The following is a 7,550-nucleotide window of genomic DNA, read 5'->3' as shown; positions in this document are numbered from 1 at the left end:
TTTGCTTGTCTGATTGCAAGGTTGTAATTGACAAGAGCCTCACGACATTTAGCACATTATCCTTTACGTCTATCAATGTTGAACAGTCTTCGTACCTGTTTTCTTTGCATTTCCAAGTTATTATTACACCAAGGCACACTCCAATTTGTGCACTTTATGGTGATTGTGCAGTTATCCTGATATGAGGTCACTATGGCAGAGGTAACAGCTTCTGCTACTTCCTCCAACTCCTTTGGATTCCTTATGGAGGTTTTAAATTCCGATAAGCCTAAGTCAATGTCCCTCCTATATGTCTCCCAGTCTGTTTTCCTGGGATTCCTATACGTCATGGTCTGTCTGATTCGCATTTCAACCTTGAATTTAATTTACATGTGGTCCGATGAGGATGGCTCTAACACCACATGCCATTGTTTGACATAGCTGCCCATCATCATGAAATTAAAGGTTATTGATTGGCGACTCCATACAGTGCTGTGTGCACAACGACCATATACGTGCAATTAGAAGGAAGGTCAGCGTTGGCAGTTATTGTGATCGTTTCATAACCATTGGGTACTGGTAATAGCTTGATACCAGTGCCTGTGAGGTTAATTTGTACATCACAGCACTGCCGATGATTACTATGGGATTGATAATCGATTTTTCTATCAATAAACCATCAATATTACGGCCAGTGCTAACCTTCCTTCTAATTAAAGGTTATGTCAATTACTGCTTCCCTTCTGCTATTCCTGAATGTAGGTTCATTGCCCCTATTCAGGACCTCCAAGTTGTTAGAAATCCAAGAAGGGACTCTACTGCTGGAGTCCTTGCTGCCCCACACTATGTTGTAGGCATTGGCGTCGCATCCCACCAGCCGTTGGTCACCTTGCCGATGGCAATCCTCTACCAGTCCCTTCACCTCCAAAGGAGGGGTAGAGCTGTCTTCGTAAGGGAGGTATGCTGTGGCCAAAATAATTTCCCTCGTGATATCTTCCTCACATTGCTGAATTTTAATGGTCACTAAGTACCAGGAGAAAAAATCCATCATTGGCATGAAATAAATTCCATTTCTTACATAGATGCATGTTCTGGGTTTTCTTCGATTTCTAGCATAAATCAGCTTACCTCCACTGCCACCGAGGCCCCAGAGGCCCCTTTACTGTGCTGCAGATTAATCTGCAGCACCTCCAGTCTCCGTCTTGCTGCCATCTTTGAGGTCTTTGAGAACCCTAAAAACAAGTTCAGGTCCTGCTCTCGCATTGCCCCTTCAGGGACTTCTCTCCGATCTCCACCACCAGGGTTCATCCTTCCGGTACAGCCTTCTGGTGGATCTCTCTCCAGTCTTCTGTCGAGACTTTTGGGTTCTGGGTCCCTACTTTCTCGAACAGAGTCTTAGGAGGGACTTCCTTAAGGATCTTTGGTACCCATATTGACACTTTTGCGGTCTTAAGAGGCTCCCCTGCCGTCTTGGCCAGCAGCTTCGCATCTTCCCACGGGGATATCATGGGCACGTTGTCCTTAAGCCATTCCACAGTGCGCACCCCCTCACAGAAAAAAATGAGGGCACCACGATCTAGATAGATCCTCCTGAGGTTGGGTCGTGTGCCCCCCCCCCCCCAAATGGCTCTGAGCACTATGCGACTTAACGTCTGAGGTCATCAGTCGCCTAGAACTTAGAACTACTTAAACCTAACTAACCTAAGGACATCACACACATCCATGCCCGAGGCAGGATTCGAACCTGCGACCGTCGCGGTCGCTCGGCTTCAGACTGTAGCGCCTAGAACCGCACGGCCACTCCGCCCCCCCCCCCCCCGAATCTTTTCAAAGAGGGCCATCTGTGTCAATTTCTCCTGCTGCGAGGTTATGGCCACCAGTGGAGTGCTTTCCTGGATAACTGCAATCCTAAAAACCGAAACTGCAGTACTATAGGTCTGTTTCGCTATTTCTTACCTCGTTTTTTCTGGACTCGCTTATCCAGGAAGGAGGGAGTCTTAGATTCCTCCCTTATCCTCTTGCTACCTATCTTCGACGTTGTGGGGGTCTGCGTATCTCCTTAAACCTGAGACAGTTTTTTCCTGGGGGGCCAGCCGAAGTGGCCGTGCGGTTAAAGGCGCTGCAGTCTGGAACCGAAAGACCGCTACGGTCGCAGGTTCGAATCCTGCCTCGGGCATGGATGTTTGTGATGTCCTTAGGTTAGTTAGGTTTAACTAGTTCTAAGTTCTAGGGGACTAATGACCTCAGCAGTTGAGTCCCATAGTGCTCAGAGCCATTTGAACCATTTTTTTTTCCTGGGGATCTTAGGTTCAAGTCACTTTGATTCCCTCCACTTGTCTTTAGGAAGCCATTCTTTCCCTTCCTTTTTCCTCTGTTCTCTGAGTAGTTTCCTCCTCTGCGCCCCAGACAAGGCTTTGATCTTAATCTGGTCTAACTTCTCGGTTACAGTTCCCACTTCTGGCTCAGGCCTAGACCATGATTCAGTAGTGGGAATGCCTTCTATCGGTCCTGAATCCGATGTTTGGGTGTCTGAGGTCTCAATTTGCCCCTTAGTTGGTTTTTCTTTATTTTCTTTAATTGTGTCGATATTGGTCCCACGTGATTTTGGGATCTACACGGTCCACACCACCAATACCCCACATGGTGTAAGGTACTTACTCAGGGAGGTCGCCCGGTATTCCTGAGGCTCTGTTTGCGACTTATCCCTTGGGTTGGGAAATGGAACTGGGTAGGACTAGGAGTGAATAGGGAAGATGGGACGTTGTGGGACACTCCTGGTCTGACCCATCGGCTGAGTCCTTTCCGGCAATAGGTCCTCTACCTTCGCCATAACCCTCAGCTTCACGCGGGTAGGCAAGTCTCTACACCCGCACGGACAGTGCTTCGTCAAGGCGGTGTCCCCCGGAGAGGCAGGGCCCCTATAGTTCCATTCTTCAGATTGATCTGACCTCTGTAATTGTTATACACTGCGTTACACACCGTTTTAATTATAACAAGAAGCAATTTGGTGTAATAAATAACCATACCTCAAATTTACGCAGGCCAATCCGTCGTTGACCGTAGACTCGGTACTCATTAACATCAGACTTGATTCAGCCGTTATTGCTGGTTCGTCTTCAGTACAACAAGAAGATTGTTTCCCGTATGAGGCATGTGTGAAAAATAAAGGAGTTTCCTTTCTGTTCCAGACGAATGCCTATGGAGTTTTGTTTATTAAATTTACATTATTATAAGGAATCATGATAGGAGCGAAATGACAGCACGCAATATCTTATCAGCACAATATTTTCTTGTTCATTTCGTTTTTACTAAGCACTGTACGGTCAACACTTGTTACATTGCGTGACAACATTGTGGTGAAACTATTTCCCTCTCGTTTCCAATTAACAACATTTTATACATGAGTGTTAGTTGAAAATTACGTGGCTAGTGTTTCTATGTCAGAAAGATGGGTCACACTTTAATGTATCGCCATGACATTAAAGTGTGACCCATCTTTCTGCCATAGAACCAGCACCCAGCATTATGCTACTACCAGTAATGATGTAAGTTTTCGGATCCTCCCGAAACCATCTGAAGATGAACGTGAAAAGGTTCGAAAACCTGTTCATGAAATAAAGCATTATTAATAAAAAAAGTGACTAGTTGCAGTTCTATATAACTTATTTACATACAACTGAATGTGATGCAGATAGCCGCTTCTATTCGGTGGAAAGCTGTGGAAAATGTACAGAAAGTGGAAAAATGGATTCCGCATGAACTGAATGAAAGACAGCAAGCAACTCGAAAGACCACTAGGAAATGCTGCTCGCCAGATACAAAAGAAAGTCGTTTCTCCATTGAATAGTTGTAGGTGATGAACAAAGGATCCTAGGGGTCGAAAATCATAGGTGAATCCAGGCATACAATCGACATCCACTGCAAGACCAAATCGCTTCGGAAAGAAGACAATGATCTGTGTTTTGTGGGATCACAAGGGATCGTCTATTATGAGCTGCTAAAACCTGGTGAAATCGTTAACACTGATCGCTACCAACAGGAAGTGATCGATTTAAATCAAGCATAGCGTAGAAAACGACCCCAATATGGAAAAAAGCAACACAGAATCATATTGCTCCATGAAATCGTCCTATTACACACAACAGAACGGGTCAGGGAAACGATCGAGGAATCCATTTGGGAAATACAAGGGATGCGGCTTATTCTCCAGACTTGGCACCATCCTATTATCATCTATTTGCTTCACTGGGACACACTCGCGCTGAACAAAGCTTCACTTCGTACGAACATGTACAAAAATGGCTTGCTTGTTGATTCGCTTCAAAAGAAGAAGTTTTTTTTTTTTTCCATGGTATTCATAGCCCGCAGGGCGGTGGAAGAAATGTACAAACAGCAATGTAGATTATTTTGAATAAAATATTGTATATCAGTTTCAAACCACAGACGTGTAATTATTGCAACCAAATTCTGGTTTCATACTTCTACACTTGGTATATCAGCGTGTAATTAGCAGATTTAGTATCGGTGAAAATTAAATGCGAAATATGCATGATATTCTTACAAAGGACGCATGACACAATTAACATGAACAGTGAAACAATTAATATGGAGTGTGACAGATCTGGAAGAGGCAGAAATAAGGCTCAATAGTTCTGCAATAACTACTTCTGCTATAAAAACACGTGCGGCGTTTGACACTCGTTAAAACCCATATGTATTTCTTATATCTTTAAAAGTACTGCAAGCCCACTGCACACATCTGGAGCTCGTCGCGCCGGCCGGTGTGGCCGAGCAGTTCTAGAAATGCATCTGGTTATATTTATCATTTAAAGGACCCCAAACCGTAGGAAAGTTGTAAGACTTTAGGTATTTCAAAATGTAAATTAGTTGGACTAAAGTAAACTTTTATTTAACGTAATCAGCCGAACAATTGACAATGTTATGAGTATGTTCTGAAAATTGTAGCGAACCAAAATAAAATGACCCTAACCCCAAGGCATTATTATTTGAGACAGCTGGTAAGAAAATGAATAAGACTTCCACATATAAGAAACTCACAAAAGTAAGTTAAATGGAACAGATATTTAATATAGATAATGGTGACTTTAAGGTTCATACCCAAATGAGTGATATGAGAACAGTTCAGAGAATCTATTACGATAGCGCCTAAGTGAAACTTGCATTCCTCAAGTAAAGCAAGAGAGCTCCCATCAGCGTCAGGCGAGAGCCGGGAAATGAACCCTCCTCCATCAGATTTATCTCCTGATCCCTCGTAATTCCCATATTACACTTGGAGAGGAGACTGAATGCAGCTGCGAATGTGACGAACAAACATGCTCCCTTGTCAGTGTAAGAAAAGGGGGGTTCCGCAGAAATACCCTACGCAAACCTTGCGAAAACCGGCATTATGGTTCGTGAGGTTGGTACTGATTTTTAAACCTCTTTTGAATGTTTCCGACTGTCTCGTTTTCACAGCACAGGAATTCTATGACAGCACGTTGCTTCTGACGAACATCAAGTGTAGTAGCCATCTTGAAGACATGCTGTGACGGCGCCACTCACGGGAACAGATTGAACTAAGTTTGAAAACAAGCTGGAAGGATGTATCTACACACTGTAAAACTTTCAAACATGCAGAATGAAAACTGTATTTTTACAAAAATAGTGTGCATTTCTTTTGGAGTGACCCTCGTAAAAAAAAATATTTTCCTCAAATTAAGGTCACTGTTTGCTAGTAGTAGACTTATCTTGGCAAGGAATGCCCTTTTCGCACGTGCTACTCTGATTTCTGTATCGTCCTTGTTCCGTCCCTCATGGGCTATTTTGCTGCCTAGGTCGAAGAATCCCTAACTTCATCTATTTCGTGATCATCAATCATGATGTTAAGTTTCTCGCTGTTCTCATCTCTGTTTTCTCATTACTTCCGTCTTTCTTCGATTTACTCTCAATCTATATTCTGTACTCATTAGACTGTTCATTCCATTCAGCAGATATCGTAACTCATCTTCACTTTCACTTAGGATAGCAATGTCATCAGCGAATCGTATCATTGATTTATTTTCACCTTGAATTTTATTTAATTCCACACTTGATCCTTTCTTTTCTTATCGTTATAGCTTCTTCGATGTACAGACTGAGCAGTAGTGGTGAAAGAGTGTGAGTGTGTGAAATCTTATGGGACTTAACTGCTAAGGTCATCAGTCCCTGGTGAAAGACTACCTCCTTGTCTTACACACTTTTTAATCAGAACACTTCGTCCATCGCCGTCTACCCTCCCTCATAGCACCTCTTGGCTCTTATGCATAGTGTATATCACCCATCCTTCCCTATAGCTTACCCCAATTTTTCTCAGAATTTCGAACATCTTCCACCATTTTGCACTGTCGAACGCTTTTTACACGACGATAAACCCTATGAGCGTGTCTTGATTTTTCTTCAGTCTTGGTTCCATTATCAACCGCAACTTCAGCATTTCCTCTCTGGTGTCCATACCTTTCCTAAAGCCAAACTGTTCGTCATGTAACAGATCTTACAATTTCGTTTCCATTCTTCTACATATTATTCTTGTCAACAACTTGTGTGCACCATCTGTTAAGCTTACTGTACGATAATTCTCGCACTTGTCGGCTCATGTAGCCTTGGAATAGTGTGGATGACGTTTTTTTTCGAATGTCAGATGGTATATCGCCAGACTCACATTTTGCACTCCAATGTGAATATTCTTCACCCAATGATTTTAAAGACCCTGATTGACTGTTATCTGTCACTCCTGCCTTATTTGATCTTAAGTTTTCCAAAGCTGTTTTAAATTCTGATTCTAATATTGGGTCACCTATCTCTTCCCTGTCGACTCCCGCTTCTTCTTTATCACTTCATCAGACGAACCCTTCGACTCATAGAAACCTTCAATGTAATCTTTCCACCCATCCAATCGCTCCTACCAGAAACAACATTAGAGAATAGTATGATTACATGGAGAATCTACTCAGTTATCTTTTGTCCATCTATGTCTCTCTAAATGTTTACAACAATCTCAGAATGGCAATGCCTTGACTAAGAACGCTAGGTTCCCCAGTGATGGATTTATGTAATATTTGTTTCACCTGAAGGTAAAACTATATAAATCGTGAAACTGATAGTGCTGTCAATTAAAACGAATTTTTGCAATCTATTTGCGCTGTTTTCATTCATCACAACCTTCAGCAGCTGCGGATGCCCTGCATATAAATTAGATTATGATATTCACGTATCACATGGCACTCAGAAAAAGCAAAAGAAAACTCAGAGGGAACGATACGTGCATGTAGGCAGCTGTGCGGTTGCAGAAACGTATAAATATTCGGCAGTGTGTGGCACCTGCGCACGTGTTGAGAAAACTTCGGTTTTTGTAGCCTCACCTTTCCGATTAATGTCCCAGGGGCTAAAATTTGATAGCATTTAATTAATATGCGATTTGCGGTGACCAATAATTAATAATTAAATTTTAACGGCTTATTATTAATTGATAATCTACTCCACATTCCGAATGCATTGAACCTGAATTGCGCAGCGCACGTGTCACATATGATCTT

Source organism: Schistocerca nitens, chromosome 8 (assembly GCF_023898315.1).
Source record: "Schistocerca nitens isolate TAMUIC-IGC-003100 chromosome 8, iqSchNite1.1, whole genome shotgun sequence".
Classification (NCBI taxonomy): Eukaryota; Metazoa; Arthropoda; class Insecta; order Orthoptera; family Acrididae; genus Schistocerca; species Schistocerca nitens.
The sequence above is the reverse complement of the archived record's forward strand: the minus strand, read 5'-3'. Positions refer to the sequence as shown.